The sequence below is a fragment of the Lactuca saligna genome, chromosome 2 (assembly GCF_052625555.1).
Source record: "Lactuca saligna cultivar CGN05327 chromosome 2, ASM5262555v1, whole genome shotgun sequence".
Classification (NCBI taxonomy): Eukaryota; Viridiplantae; Streptophyta; class Magnoliopsida; order Asterales; family Asteraceae; genus Lactuca; species Lactuca saligna.
Window position 1 is genome coordinate 168,800,776 of NC_136418.1, and position 16,587 is coordinate 168,817,362.

Consider the following 16,587-nt stretch of genomic DNA (forward strand, 5'->3'; position numbering starts at 1 on the left):
ACCATAGATTAGACAGCGTGGGAATGTTTACTCTGATAATGAACATGTGTTTTGAAAATTAATACTCTGATTATGTTTTGGAATGATGACTTTGCTTAAAGTAATGTTTTATTAAAAGAAATTTTTGGTCTTGAAATTTGGGTTGTTACAGATTCCTAGTATGTTTACATGTTTAGTTCGTATAATATTTTTATGATTAGTGTAGACTGTGTGGAGGTTCCCACGACAGTGAGCCAAGACAATGTGGGGGTTCCCACGACAGTGAGCCAAGATAGTGTAACACTGTAAATTTTGAGCTAAAATTTTCATTTTCAAAATCACATAATTCTAATTATCACTTTTTGTAAAACCACAATTGTTTAAATTATCACAAAACACAAATCAATAACTGTTTGATAATAACCGAGGATCCTCTAAAACATAAACTCCATATCGTGTGTACAATCAAGCCGACGCCTTCCCGTGATCCTAAGAAGTACCTGAAACACATATAACATAACACGGTTAGCACAAAGCTTAGTGAGTTCCCCAAAATACCGCATACCTATCGTTATCCTCTCATGGCAATATCTCGATAAAGACCCACCAGTCAATGTGTCTCAATGGAGACCCTCTGGTCCCACAACTCGGGTTGGACCCTCCGGTCCTAACTCAATAAAGCTCATAATAATATACAACATACATCATAAAGACATAATGCATGATATTACATAACTCATCATAATCATACCAGACCCTCCGGTCACACAATGTTACCACTCAGGTAAGTATAGTGAGAATACTCACCTCGGAAGTACGCAAGTAAACCTAGCACCTCATGAATAGTCTAGACTCCGCCTACATAATATAATTATCTCGTAAGAAATTTGTAATAACCACTCTGCGATGCTAAATTAACTTCTCCACTAAATCTCAAAAGGGTAAAACGAACATTTTACCCCTCCGTGGCCTCCAAAGTCCACCATTAACCAAACCCTAAAAGTCAACGCTCAAGTCAACAACCATGCTGTCTAAACTCGTCAAGTGCCTCTATGCGACTCGTCGAGTTCCTTCGTTTTCTCAGAAGTATCGGGGAAATCCTACTTAACTCGTCGAGTTGTCTCATAAACTCGCCGAGTTGTAGAACGTTTAGTCTATCAAGGCAAACCCTAGCTTACTCGTTGAGTTAGCTTCGGCAATCGACGAGTCCCTCTAGAAAATTTCTCATTCAGACGATTCTAAGCTAAAATAAGATCCCAAACTCTAGATCTAGCCTCCCAAGGTTGAAATACCTTGTAAAGCTACAAGCTTTACGTCCGTGCATGGCATCTAGGGCTCGAAATGCCAACATAAGCTCTATATAGGGTTAGATGCATCAAAGCTTGCTATTGACTTGATAAAGCTTGGACCTTTTGGGCTCAAGGGATCTCATATGGTCCAGATCTTAAGTCTCAACTCCTTGGCAAGCTTAAAAGACTCTAGAACGTAAGGAAAGACGGAAAAAGGATCTAAACTCCTTAGAAACGAGATCTAACCAAAAAATGAGCAAGGTGGTGACTTTTTACCTTCAAACAGGAGCTAAGAATGAATTACACCATATCCAAAAGCGTTTTCTCGTCTTAATCCTCTTGCCCCATGAATTTCCTCCAAAGATGCACTAAAACACACAATATCAGCCTTACTTTCTCTCACACAAGGTTACTGTAACACCTGATTCCCGATATGTATTAATTCAAGATTTCTTGTATTTGTTCTGGGACTCAACGAGTTGATGGCCCAACTCGTTGAGTAGAGTCGTGACCGTGGGAGAGTTTAAGTGGCCTACTCGACGAGTTGGGAGACTGACTCGACGAGTAGGTACTATTTGGGTGAAACCCTAAATCTGAGGGTTTTCACCCTATTTAAACAACTTATCCCAGCCTCCTTCCTCCTTATCACTCCCATAAGACAGTATATCGAAACCCTAGCCTAGTTTGTGCACTCTAAGGCAATTTTGGTGTATTTTGGTGGGTTGTGAAGCTTGATAAGAGGAAAGGAGCTTGGGAGTGCAAGTTGGGGCTTAAAGATCCAGGAGATTTGTTCCATATCCAGTTCATTCAAGGTAAAAATATATTGTCTTGGTCTTCTACGTGATTATTCATCTTTGGAGTTGGGATTTTGGGGGCTTTCAAAGCCATTTTGGGATTATAAAGGGATTGAATGGGGGTTGACTTCAGATCTAGACCTTAGGAGGGGTCTCGTGGCATAAAGGTGCCAACTTTATGGCCATGAGAGCCCCATGCCTCTTGTAGGTCACATCTTATGGATTTTTGAGCCAAAAAACCCTTGCATGTGCACCAAGTTCGGGACTTTACGTGTAAAATGGGCATTTGAAGGCCATATCTATGGTTTTGGTGTGTTAAGACCCCTTTAGATCGAATGTATGGTGGTGGTCAAGAGTGAACTCGATGAGGCGTTCTTGGGACTCTACGAGTCGGAGCGTAATGACCATCAAATCCTTCTATCAAAGGACCAGATGAGAGCAAGGAAGATCCCTTAGTTGTTCAAGCTCATTAGGGGGCCTGTGAGTCATGGGACTCGACGAGTTCTTAGATCAGGCTCATCGAGTCCAAGGGAATCTCCCAAGGACTCGACGAGTTATTCAAACAACTCGGCGAAGTTTTAGACTGGATGTCTTCTTAAGAGGGAGGTGGGCTCGACGAGTTCAAGGTGAACTCGACGAGTCAGATGAAGTTGGCCCTGAGGGTAAGATCGAAGGAGAACCCATCGAGTTCTTGCGAGACTCAACGAGTGGAGACGGGGATTGTATCGAGTTGAAGGGTATGGACTCGACGAGTTGGTAGACCAACTCGGCGAGTCAGGTCAACTGGAAGTTGATTTCGACCAAATGTTCACTTTGACTATATTGGTATGACCCCGGTTAGGGTTGCATACTTAAAGGAATAACTTTGAAGTGTTGTCGTGTAAGGATCGAGGAGTCGAGGGTAGTCGACTTGTACACCGAAAATAGTTCAGACACTGCACGACATCGAGGTGAGTTACGTTCCAGTAGGAGCGGGTCTAAGGCCACAATGTCGGCCCACCATCAGGGGTATTTGGTGGATAATTGTCTCTGTGATAATTATCTTGGTATGTTTATGTGATATGGTCATGAGATATGACTGTATGATATGCAATTTGTATGTTAGTGGTAGTAGTAGGGAATAGTTTTTCCTGACATCGGTCGTTAGGATCGAAGGGTAGGTCAGTACCCCAGATATGCCTGATTGTATGATTATATATTGATATTGTATGATAGTAGTAGGGGTGAAATAGTCCCCGGTTACCGTTTGAATGATACCGATGGCAGGTACCGGTTGAAAGATACCGATGGCGGTTACCGGTTGAAAGATACCGATGACAGATATCGGTTGAAAGATACTGATGGCACTTACCGGTTTAAAGATACCGATGATATGATATTGTATGTGGTATGATAGGGGAACTCACTAAGCTTTGTGTTTACAATTTTAGTTTTGGTTTTAGGTACCTTTTCGTCGAAGGGGAAGGAGCCAGCGGTGTAGCAGCACATGCACACACATGGTTTCCACATTGGGTTTCTGTGATTGTACTCTGATTTTCATTACTTTTGATGTCATGGTTTGGGACACAATATTATGATTTTGTAATGTGTTTCTTTACTAACAATATTATGGTAAAATGTTTTATATATTATTAATTCAAAAATGAAATTTTTGGTCTCGAAATTTGGGATGTTACTAGTTGGTATCAGAGCCCTGGTTCGAGGGATTCGGACACACGCTCGGGGGTGTCTGGACTCAAACCGAGGGACTAAAAGATTTTTTTCACAAAGAAAACAGATTCTAAAATTTTAAGTTAAAGAATTTTGAGAAATGACAAGGTGTGTGTTGCGTGCTAGATTAGGTATAAGGATCTAGGAGGATGTCTTTTATGCCTGATATATGATTCTAAGAACTGCATGCTAGATTAGGGCTAAGGATCTAAGATGATGCCTTGAATGCCTGTTGTGTGAGCTGCATGCTAGGATTGTCTAGTCAGCAGTAGGATAACCTGATTAGGTTATGCTTGATGTGGTTACTCAATGCACGAATGTTGCTTGCTTTATGCTATAATGGTCCTGGCTAACTTTAACTAGCTAGTGAGGGGATATGTAACAGTATTTGCAAGCTAGTTAGGGAAAGCAAGTAGGGACTTCTAGTGCAGCTGATGGCGGAGAGTAGGTCGAAGGTGCCCTAGGAAAGCCTAGGATGAGATTAGTGGAAAAGGGTGTCGGCAAAGGGACTTGGTGAAGTCAAAAAAATCCTTGAGGAAAGTACAGATAGATGTGGAAGGTAGTATGGGCCCGTACTACTGGAAGCAAAGGATCCGTACTCAAGTCAAGGAGGGCCGAGATGGAACCAGTAAACTTGGATGATGTGTGAGACCTCTCGGGAGTATGTATGATCCTGACGTTTATGTGTTTATTTTCAATATGGTGACCACACGACATGGAGCATGAGGATTAGGATCTGGATCAGGATCAGGCTCGGGGGTAGGATCCGAGCAGGTTGATGACAGGCTATGTGAGTTCATCGCGACTGAGATCATGAGATGTATCCTTGAGTCGACCATGGTCATTTTCAGGTCGATCAAGGAGGGGCTTATCGATGGAGGATCACCTCCGATCATTCAGGAGTGATTTGGCGTCTAGCCAAACGGGTACACGCACATTATCCTTCAAGGACTTCAGAGGAGTAGTGTGTCATACTTCCATGTGGTGAAGGACCCCATTACTGCTAGGAGATGGATTGCAGACATCGAGTCTGCGCAGTTGACAAGCTTCTTCCCGGAAGGATCAAAGGTCCGTTTTGCTACAGGTTGTTTGAGGGATCGAGCCAGAGATTGGTGGGAGTTATTTGGTGATTCGTTAGGAGCCCCAACTATCGAGGATATGACTTGGTCAGATTTCATGACCCGATTCAGGGCTGAGTTTGCACAAGCTGTGGAGCTTCAACAGCTGTCCAGAGAGTTTTTGGATATGAGACAGACTAAAGAGACTATGGCGGATATCACTGCCAAGTTCCGAGAGAGGGTTTTGTTGGTACCCCAGTATGCGGGGATGAGGAGATGCGGAAAGACCCGCTATCATGATATGCTGAGAGCCGACATTCGGAAGCATGTCAACTATTCGCCCTGTCCAACCCTGGAGTCCATGATTGCCAGGGCGCGGGAGAGGGAGATTGATTTGGAGCACCTCAGGAAGTGGAAGTTAGAGACTGCGCATGTTGCAGGGGTTTCGGAGAAGAAACCCAAGGGATTCGACGCAAGGTCGAAGGGCCAGCAGGGGCGGGACCGCTGTGGGAAGTGCGGTCGGTCATATGAGGGAGTTTTCCGCACTGGATTGGGTACCGGCTACTATAAGTGCGACAAGATTGGGCATTTTGGCAGGGATTATACTGCCCCTGCTCCCATGGTTTAGATATCAGACCTGATTTGCTTTCATTGCAATCAGATGGGCCATAAAAAGGCCAATTGGCCTAGATTGACAGCAGCGCCAGCGGCGGCGCCGACCCCAGTGTCAGTACGGGTTACGGAGGGCTGAAAGGCCAAGGTAGAGGCTCCGGTGATGCGGAGCCGAGCATTTTAGTTGACAGTCGAGGATGTACGCGCTGCACCCGATGTGGTGACGAGTTTGATTTCTTATCTTTACTCTTTATGTTATGTTGCTGTGATTTTGATATATGTATGCCATGTTTAGGGTTGTTCCATGTGAACGGTATCCCAATTCAGGTATTGTTTGAATTGGGTGCTACCCGATCATTTGTCTCTCTTACGCTTAGCAAGAAGTTTCCGGAGTGTACGGGCATGCTGGATTTTCCTCTAGAGATTGAGATTGCGGACGACCAGTCAGTACGAGCATCAGAGGTCTACCAAGATTGTGTTTTGAGGCTGTTCGAGGAGCGTTACCTGGTAGACTTGGTTCCAATACCTTTGCGGGGGAACAAGGTTATTATCGGTGTGGATTGGCTAAATCCCAATGGGGAAGTGATTGACTACGCGCAACAGTTGGTGCGGATCAGGACCCCAGGTGGGGGAGAGCTGATGATTCAGGGTGAAAGACCGCAACGAGGACCATTTTTATGTTCGGCAGCGAGGACTAGGCGCTACCTTCAGCAGGGTTACGCAGGATTTGTCGCCTATGTTATGGATACTCGAGAGGCGGGTAAGGAGACGGTGGGTGATGTGCCAGTAGTGCGAGATTTCACGGATGTATTCCCCGAGGAGCTGCCTGGGATACCTCGAGAAAGGCAGGTAGAGTTCAGTATCGACCTAGTCCATGGTCCGACTTCGATAGCCAAGGCACCATATCAGTTGGCTCCTCCTGAGATGCAAGAGTTGTCTACACAGCTGTAGGAGCTGTTAGACAAGGGATTCAATAGACCGAGCAGTTCACCCTGGGGAGCCCCAATTCTGTTCGTGAAAAAGAAGGACGGGTCGCATCGGATGTGTATAGACTATAGGGAGCTGAATAAGGTAACGGTGAAGAACCGTTACCCACTCTCAAGAATTGATGACCTCTTTGACCAGCTACAGGGAGCATCTTGGTTCTCCATGATTGATCTGCGTTCAAGATATCATCAGATGAGGTTCAAAGAGGAGGATGTGCAGAAGACTGCGTTTCGGACGCGTTATGGCCACTATGAGTTCGTGGTGATGCCCTTCAGGCTCACCAATGCTCGTGCCGCGTTCACGGACCTTATGAACCGTGTGTGCAGACCGATGTTGGATCGGTCTGTGATAGTTTTTATCGATGACATCTTGGTTTATTCCAAGACGCGGGAGTCGCATGAGGAGCACTTGTGAGAGGTGTTGGATACTTTGAGGAGGGAGGCTTGTATGCTAAGTTCTCCAAGTGTGAGTTCTGGTTGCACGAGGTGCAGTTTCTAGGGCACCTTGTCAACCACGACGAAATTTCGGTTGATTCAACCAAGGTGGAGGCCGTGATGAGATGGGAGGTTCCGAGGTCTCCATCAGAGATTTGGAGCTTTCTGGGACTGGCAAGCTACTATCGGAGATTCATTCAGGACTTCTCCGGGATAGTTGTGCCCCTGACTCGGTTGATAAGGAAAGTCGTGGTCTTTCCCTGGGGGCCTGAGCAGCAGGCCGCATTTGAGATGTTGATACAAAGATTATGCGAGGCGCCAATCTTATACCTGTTGGAGGGTATGGAGGACTTTGTGGTATATTGTGATGCATATATCTCAGGCTTAGGCGCGATATTGATATAGAGGGGGCATGTTATTGCTTACGCTTCGAGGCAGTTGAAGCCTCGCGAGGTGAATTATCCGACGCATGATTTAGAGCTGGGGGATGTTGTTTTCGCTCTCAAGATTTGGCGTCATTACCTCTATGGGGTTCATTGTACCATTTACATGGACCACAAGTGCCTGGGGTATCTCATGGACCAGCCAAATCTGAATATGAGGCAACATCAGTGGCTTGATGTGATAAAGGATTACGATTGCGCGATCCTCTACCATCCGGGGAAGGCCAATGTCGTGGCCGACGTGCTTAGGCGCAAGGCAGCGCCGATTCGGGATACCTGTATGAGAATGACAGTTGTGACTAGGGCTGTTAATCGGGACAATCCGATCGGGTTTCGGGTTAAACAGGTCGGGTTAGTCGGGTTTTATATAAAAATTATTTCACCCGGAACCCGACCCTATTAAGGTACAGGTTATCCGGGTTCGGGTTATGCGGGTTTCGGGTTTATAGGTTTGGGTTAGTCGGGTTAATCGGGTGACAATGTAAGACATAAATATTGTGTTATATTTATAATAAGGTTTATTTTTCAGAAGGTTAAATTAGGATGTGTTAAATCCAAATGACTTTGAGTGCATATGGTTTATTTTTCTTGTTTGTACTATACAAGTAAAAAGCTTTATGCATTTGATTTGAGGTTGTGTATTTTTTATTTTAGGCCACCTAAACTACCATTGCATATTATTTTACTATGCTACATATTAATTTCCAATTGTAAAAAGCAATATTTTGTTCTATAATTGTGTTACATCATATTTTCTTCTTTTTTAGGCCACATAATGTACAAAAATAGAAGATGTGAGGTGGAATAAAATACATAAATATTGTAGTATATATTTATTCGGGTAAATCGGGTTAACCCGAAACCCAACTTTTATAAAAAAATCAACCCTAAACACGACCCTAACTATAGTTCGGGTTTGTCGGGTTAACCCGAATAACCCGATTAAGAATTTTGACCCTAGAAAACCTGACCCTAAATGTCTCAATTGGGTTAGGGTCGGGTCGGGTTAATCAGGTTCGGGTTTTTTTTGACATCCATTGTTGGAGCAGATTCAGGAGGCCCAACATAAGGCCATGAAGGAGGAACATCGGAAGAGCGAGCGAATCGTGGGTCAGGTTTCCTCCTTTGACTATGATAGTCGAGGATTGTTCACCCTTCAATGTAGGGTGTGGGTCTCATATCATGGAGGTGTGCGCCAGGTATTGATGGAGGAGGCACATAAATCCAAGTTCTCTATCCATCCCGGGGTGACGAAGATGTATAGGGATCTTCGTCTTGATTATTGGTGGCCCTGTACGAAGAGGGATGTAGCTTGGTTCGTGTAGAAGTGCCTGACCTGTAGGAAGGTCAAGGCTGAGCACCAGATACCTCACGACAAGGTCCAACCGTTGGATATTCTGTTGTGGAAATGGGAGGATATCACTATGGATTTCATCACGAATCATCCCAGGACCGCATGAGGAATGGATTGAATTTGTGTCATCGTTTATCGGTTAGCCAAGAGCGCCCATTTTGTTTCGATTCAGGAAAGCATTTCAGCCTAAAAGTTGACCGAAATTTATATCAGGGAGGTAGTGGTGCGACATGGGGTGCCATTTTCATTGATTTCTGATAGGGATGTGCGGTTCACTTCCAGGTTTTGGAAGAAGTTCCATGACGAGCTGGGTACTTGTATGCATTTTAGTACCGCCTTCCACCCGCAAACGGATGGTTAGAGCAAACGGACTATCCAGACTCTAGAGGATATGCTACGAGCATGTGTTTTAGACTTACGAGGTAGTTGGGATACTTACCTTCCTTTAGCGGAGTTCTCTTATAATAACAGCTATCACGCGAGCAGCGACTGTCCTCCTTTCGAGATGTTGTATGGGAGGAAGTGCAGGATCTTGATATGTTGGGGTGAGGTGGGTTAGAGGGTCATGCGGAGTACAAATGTGGTACTTAAGACTACGGAAAGGATCCAATAGGTTTAGATCAGGCTTCAGACTGCTCAGAGTCGGTAGAAAAGTTATGCCGACAAGCGTCGATCGGACTTGGAGTTCCAGGTCGGGGATATGGTGCTCCTGAAGGTGTCGCCTTGGAAGGGCATCATTCGATTCATGAAGCAGGGCAAGCTGGGCCCTAGGTATATTGGGCCCTTCAGGGTTATAGCCCGGGTGGGCAAGGTGGCATATAGGCTAGATTTTCCAACCGAACTCAGTCAGATTCATAGCACTTTTCATGTCTCCCAGTTACGGAAGTGCCTGGTGGACGATTCGGCAGTGGTGCCTTTAGAGGATATTCAGTTCGATAACAGCCTGAACTACATCGAGCGTCCATTGGCAATCCTTGACAGGATGTCGAAGGATCCGAGGAACAAGAGAGTGGAGTTGGTAAAGGTTCAGTGGCAGCACCGAAAAGGCTCGGAATGGACCTGGGAGCCAGAGGACGAGTTGAGGGAGCACTACCCGAGCTTTTTTAGGACCAGGTAGCAGACTTCGAGGATAAAGTCTAAAATAAGTGGGGGAGATTTGTAACACCTGATTCCCGGTATGTATTAATTCAAGGTTTCTTGTATTTGTTATGGGACTCGACGAGTTGATGGCCCAACTCGTCGAGTAGATTCGTGACCGCGGTAGAGTTTAATTGACCTACTCGACGAGTTGGGACCCTGACTCGGCGAGTAGGTACTATTTGGGTGAAACCCTAAATTCGAGGGTTTGCACCGTATTTAAACAACTTATCCCAGCCTCCTTCCTCTCTATCACTCCCATAAGACAGTATATCGAAACCCTAGCCTAGTTTGTGTGCTCTAAGGCCATTTTGGTGTCTTATGGTGGGTTGTGAAGCTTGAGAAGAGGAAAGGAGCTTGGGAGTGCAAGTTGGGGCTTAAAGATCCAGGAGATTTGTTCCATATCCAGTTCATTCAAGGTAAAAATATATTGTCTTAGTCTTCTACGTGATTATTCATCTTTGGAGTTGGGATTTTGGGGGCTTTCAAAGCCATTTTCGGATTATAAAGGGATTGAATGGGGTTTGACTTCAGATATGGGCCTTAGGAGGTGTCTCATGGCATAAAGGTGCCAACTTTATGGCCATGAGAGCCCCATGCCTCTTGTAGGTTACTTCTTATGGCTTTTTGAGCCAAAAACCCCTTACATGTGCATCAAGTTCGGGACTTTACATGTAAAATGGGCATTTGAAGGCCATATCTATGGTTTTGGTGTGTTAAGACCCCTTTAGATCGAATGTATGGTGGTGGTCAAGAGTGAACTCGATGAGGCGTTCTTGGGACTCTACGAGTCGGAGCGTAATGACCATCAAATCCTTCTATCGAAGGACCAGATGAGAGCAAGGAAGATCCCTTAGTTGTTCAAGCTCATTAGGGGGCCTGTGAGTCATGGGACTCGACGACTCCCTTGGACTCGACGAGTTGTTCATACAACTCGGCGTGTTGTAGACTAGACGTGTTCTTAAGAGGGAGGTGGGCTCGACGAGTTCAAGGTGAACTCGGCGAGTCAGATGAAGTTGGCCCTGAGGGTAAGATCGAAGGAGAACCCGTCGAGTTCTTGCCAGACTCAATGAGTGGAGACGGGGATTGTATCGAGTTGAATGGTATGGACTCGATGAGTTGGTTGACCAACTTGGGTAGTCAGGTCAACTGGAAGTTGACTTCGACCAAATGTTCACTTTGACTATATTGGTATGACCCCAGTTAGGGTTGCATACTCAAATGAATAACTTTGAAGTGTTGTCGTGTAGGGATCGAGGAGTCGAGGGTAGTCTACTTGTACACCGAAAATAGTTCAGACACTACACGATATCGAGGTGAGTTACCTTCCAGTAGGAGTGGGTCTAAGGCCACAATGTCGGCCCACCATCAGGGGTATTTGGTGGATAATTGTCTCTGTGATAATTATCTTGGTATGTTTATGTGATATGGTCATGAGATATGCCTGTATGATATGCAATTTGTATGTTAGTGGTAGTAGTATGGAATAGTTTTTCCTTGACATCGGTCGTTAGGATCGAAGGGTAGGTCAGTACCCCAGATATGCCTGACTGTATGATTATATCTTGATATTGTATGATAGCAGTAGGGGTGAAATAGTCCCCGATTACCGGTTGAAAGATACCGATGACAGGTACCGGTTGAAAGATATCGATGGCGGTTACCGGTTGATAGATACCGATGGCAAATACCGGTTGAAAGATACCGATGGTAGTTATCGGATGAAAGATACCGATGATATGATATTGTATGTGGTATGATGGGGGAACTCACTAAGCTTTGTGCTTACAATTTTGGTTTTAGGTACCTATTCGTCGAAGGGGAAGGAGTCGGCGGTGTAGCACCGCATCACACAAATACACATGGTTTCCGCATTGGGTTTCTAGTACTGCACTTTGATTTTCATTATTTTTGATGGCATGGTTTGGGACACAACATTTTGATTTTGTAATATGTTGCTTTATTGACAATATTATTGTAAAATGTTTTATAAATTATTAAATCAAAAATAAAATTTTTGGTCTCGAAATTTGGGATGTTAAAGTTATAGCTTAATTAGTGTTTTTCACAGAGTGTTAGGGTGATAAGGGATGCAGAAATGAAGGCTTAAGGTCCTTTAAATAGGATGCAAACCCTGAAAATCAGGGTTTCCTCACTCAGCACGTACTCGTCGAGTTGGGGTCCTCCAACTCATCGAGTGGACTCTAAAAATCACGTGGCCATTTAACTCCTCTACTTGGCGAGTTGGGGCATGAAGAGCTTCGATAGAGAAGTGGAAAGCTTGGTTTTCTTGTTGAATAAGACATGAAGCTCATACAACTACTCCAAGATGGGTTCTTGATCGTCCATTTGGAACTTTAAGTACATTGACATAAGGTACTTGTTAGTATTTTCCTCATGTATCTTGTACTTAAGCTCAAAGGCTTTGCAGATTTCTCTAGGATTGTGACCAACATGTACACATAATAGAGGAGGTTATATAAGGAATTGTTTATATGACCAATGAATAAGCTCTTGGATTCTCTGTGTATAAAGTCCTTAATTTTTTTTCATATTATAAATTGCTTTTAGATTTGGTTCATTTTCTACTTCGATGTCCGGATCAACTAAAATAGGGGAGATTTAACATCTAAAACAAAACCAAGCTTAAGCACAAAAAATAGAAACTTGACCTTGCGAACCTGATGTAGGTTGGATCATCGAAGCGCTTATGTTTGACAAATTCCTTATTTATGAGTTTGAAGTTAGAGGAAGATATTTCAATGTCTACTGGTTTGGAATTTTAATCACACTATAAAGAAAGTTCAACCCTCAAGCCATCCATAAGATCACAAACAAGACCATGAAACCTATGAAGGTGCACAACATTAAAAGAAAATACACCTCAAAGACTTCCAATGCAAAAAATTGAATTCAGAAAAGATGAATACGACTAGAAAAATCACAAACTCTCTTAAACTTTCCATAATCACCTTATAATACATCATTAAACATAAGTTGACAACCATTTTATTATTTATTTTTCACATTGAATCTGTTTATAGACATATATAACCCTTTTATAAACAACCAATTTAATAGAACTAACCGAAAGTAGATGTAAAAGAATATTAATTTTTTTTTTCATGTATCTTGTGTTTAGTCATGGAGTTGTAACAAAAATTAAAATAGTCAATTATTGTGGAATCAATTAGTTCGTTTTGATTAGTTTAATCGATTTTTCTTAGATCATTTATCGCAATACAAAGTGTAAACAATAGCTTAAAAAATTGGATCTTTAGCCTAAAAATAAAAAATAAAAAATACATATATCATTGTTTTTCAATCAACAATTTCATCGAATAATATCGCATATCAAATTTAATTCATGTGATTTCCAAAAACTATATATATATATATATATATATATATATATATATATATATATATATATATATATATATATATATATATATATAGGATGGTTCAATTGAGAAAAAAAAAGTTGAGAATGGGGGAATCATTATTAGCCAATCATTTATTTTTGCCGCAAAAAGCTCTAACGTACCGACAGAAATGGGAAACGAATGCACATGTGTTTTCCAACATAACATATTTCCTTAAACTATGCTAATCATTACCTTAATATATACAAAAACATAGTTTTTTTTTTTTAATTTTTATAAGCTATTTTTATTATAAAATGATTTTAAATATACCAAAATTCATGATTTTTTATTCTCTACAAATAGACATCCATATTGATATAGTTTTAAGATAAAATAATTTTTTTTTATATTTTCAGCTATCGTTATTCATAAATAAATAACAATGCATCAAGTTTTATTACAATACATTCATTATTTACTTATGAATAAAAAGTATGATTTTTTTTTTTACAATTTAAGTATCATTCATATATGAATATAACATATAATAAACATAGTATATTCATATTTTAATATTAGACGATGAATTCACTTGTGAATTTTAACATAGTATATTCACTTGTGAATATTAGATGATATATTCACTTATGAGTATTAAATGATATTTCATATGTGAATATTAAATAGTATTACATGGTATATCACATGTGAATATTACTGAGTATATTCACTTGTGAATATTAGATGATATATTCACTTATGAATATTACACAGTATATTCACATATGAATATTACAAGGTATCTTCACTTATGAATATTGAAGGTATTTTGACAAATATATATAACTTTTATATGTTATTCACATATGAATAACATACAGACTTGCATATTTGTTTTGTGTTTTTAATAATCATATACTGATTCAGGTGAGAAAACATATTCATATGTGAATATAACGTGGTAATTTAGTTTATGCATTTCATCAAACAGTTGGAGTGCAAACAAGTTAACTATTTTAAAAATGTTAAAAACATCAAGTTATCAATTCCAAATCATCATATACTTCCGATTTTGACTTCAGATGCGACATCCTATCTCTGATCGATTTCTCAATTTGATTTTGATTTCCGAAAATCCGTTTGGGAACCTGTGAGTACCGATTCTAAGTCCCTCAATGTCGACTGTGAATGCGAGTCCAGAACTCCGATTCCAATTTCATGAACAACGAAGAAATTTCGTTTTAGTTGAAGAAATCTGGATGATTATTGAAGGTTGGAGAAAATTTTTGATGATGAACGAACAGTTATCGAATTCTCTATAGTTAAGTATTTGAGATTGAAGGTTATTACGATATTTACAAGTTTGTCACCGTGTCTTTTATGCTTAGATTAAATGAGTGGCTGGGAATGATTCCCCCAATCTCAACCTTTTTTATTTTCTCAATTGAACCCACCTCTATATATATATATATATATATATATATATATATATATATATATATATATATATATATATATATATATATATATATATATATATATATATATCGTTTTTTGTTTTTTGTTTTTTGTTTGCCGATTGAAGATGTAAATGAAATAATCAAATTATGCAAGAAAAAACAGAGCATATGTTTTTATTGAAATATTTAATTCAGTGGATCTAACAAAAATCAAGAAAAAATAAATTTCTTAGTTTATAAATATTTCTAGCTAGTAAAATTATGTTATTTCATATTTTTTTAATTATCTAATTAAGGATGTACTAAGAATATATTAAATAAAATTAAATTGAATGGTGGAATGATAATATTTATCATCATTTTAATGGGTAAAAATATTTATAATCATAAAAGATAAAGAACAATTTAATTTCTCATCCATTAACTAGAACTAACTTGATAGCAGGGGAAATTGGATATTGTTTGCGCCTTCAACTTGAAATAGTATATCTAAAATTTTATATTTTTTAATAATTGCAACAATATAAAGAAACAAACAAATTAATGATTTAACTAACAAAAAAAGTCAATTATAGGTTTGATATGATAATGACAACAATTAATTTTAATTGCAACTTTCCGTGGCTGCAAAAGTTATACGCTCTTAATTAAATGTGACAAATGAAGTCATCATATCATAATGTCCTAAAATATATTATGTATTAAATAATAAATATAAAATCTTTATAAAAGTCTCAATATTTACGAAAAATTTACACTTTAGTCTCAAGATTTTTTTTGAACGAAAAAGTACTGAAAACCGGTAAAAATTTACAGTTTGATCATTTTTCACCGGTACCAAACTAATTTGAGAATATTTCGTAAACTAATCAAAAATATGAGGACTTTTCTGTAAATAAAAAATATTATGATTTTTCTGTGAACAAAAATATTATGATTTTTCTACAAACAAAACTCTTATTATTGTTGTTGTTATTATTATTAAAAATATAAATAAGAATACTTTTTATTGAACTTGTTATTATTAATATTGTTACTAATATATATAAATGTATTTAAATGAAAACATAATATTAATGATATTGTTTAACGGTAGAGGTGGAGGAGATGATGATGTTTTTAGTATTGAAATCGTGAATATATGCTTGTATATTTTTATTTTGTATAAGATCATTTCACATTTGTTATTATTGTTTTCAACTCAGAGTATTAATACTTAACAATTTAAAAAAAGTTGTATATTTGTAAAATTGTTTATAAATAGTTTAAGGTAGAAGGGTTTCTCACTTTATATATAAAATTGTTTAAGATAGAATAATTACTTTCAAAATCCAACAAATCTGCTACAAACATCTACATAGGTAACCCATATCAAAATTCAAAAGTATTAATTACAATATCTTGTTTAATAAAAATAATAGGACATGTTTTTTGGATTAATACTTTTGAATTTTGATTAATACTTTGAGTAGCTTTCGAGAACGGACGTGTGGGTGATTTCAAAATCGAATACTTAAAGTCTCAAACTCTCCAAAGGCATTATTTCTAGGCTATCCGGTATAGGAGATGGAAAACGCATGGGATCCAAACACACATATTCACCAAACACACACACACACACACTCACATACACACACATACTCTCTCTCTCTCTCTCTCTCTCTCTCTCTCTCTCTTTCAACACAAACACACATATTCACCAAAAAATATTCCTTCCTCACATATTTTAATAGATCCAAACCAAAATACCTCACCCACCCCAAACACTCCAAATGATCAATTAGCAAATCTTAGTTACATGCAATTAATAACATCTCTAATTCAATAACCACCTCTATTCACCAATCTTTCATACCACCCACACTACTACCAACAACAACAACCACCACAATTCAATCAACCCCAATTTCAAACCTTTCAACAACAACCTTCTCCACAATTTCAATCCCAAGCCTCCCAACG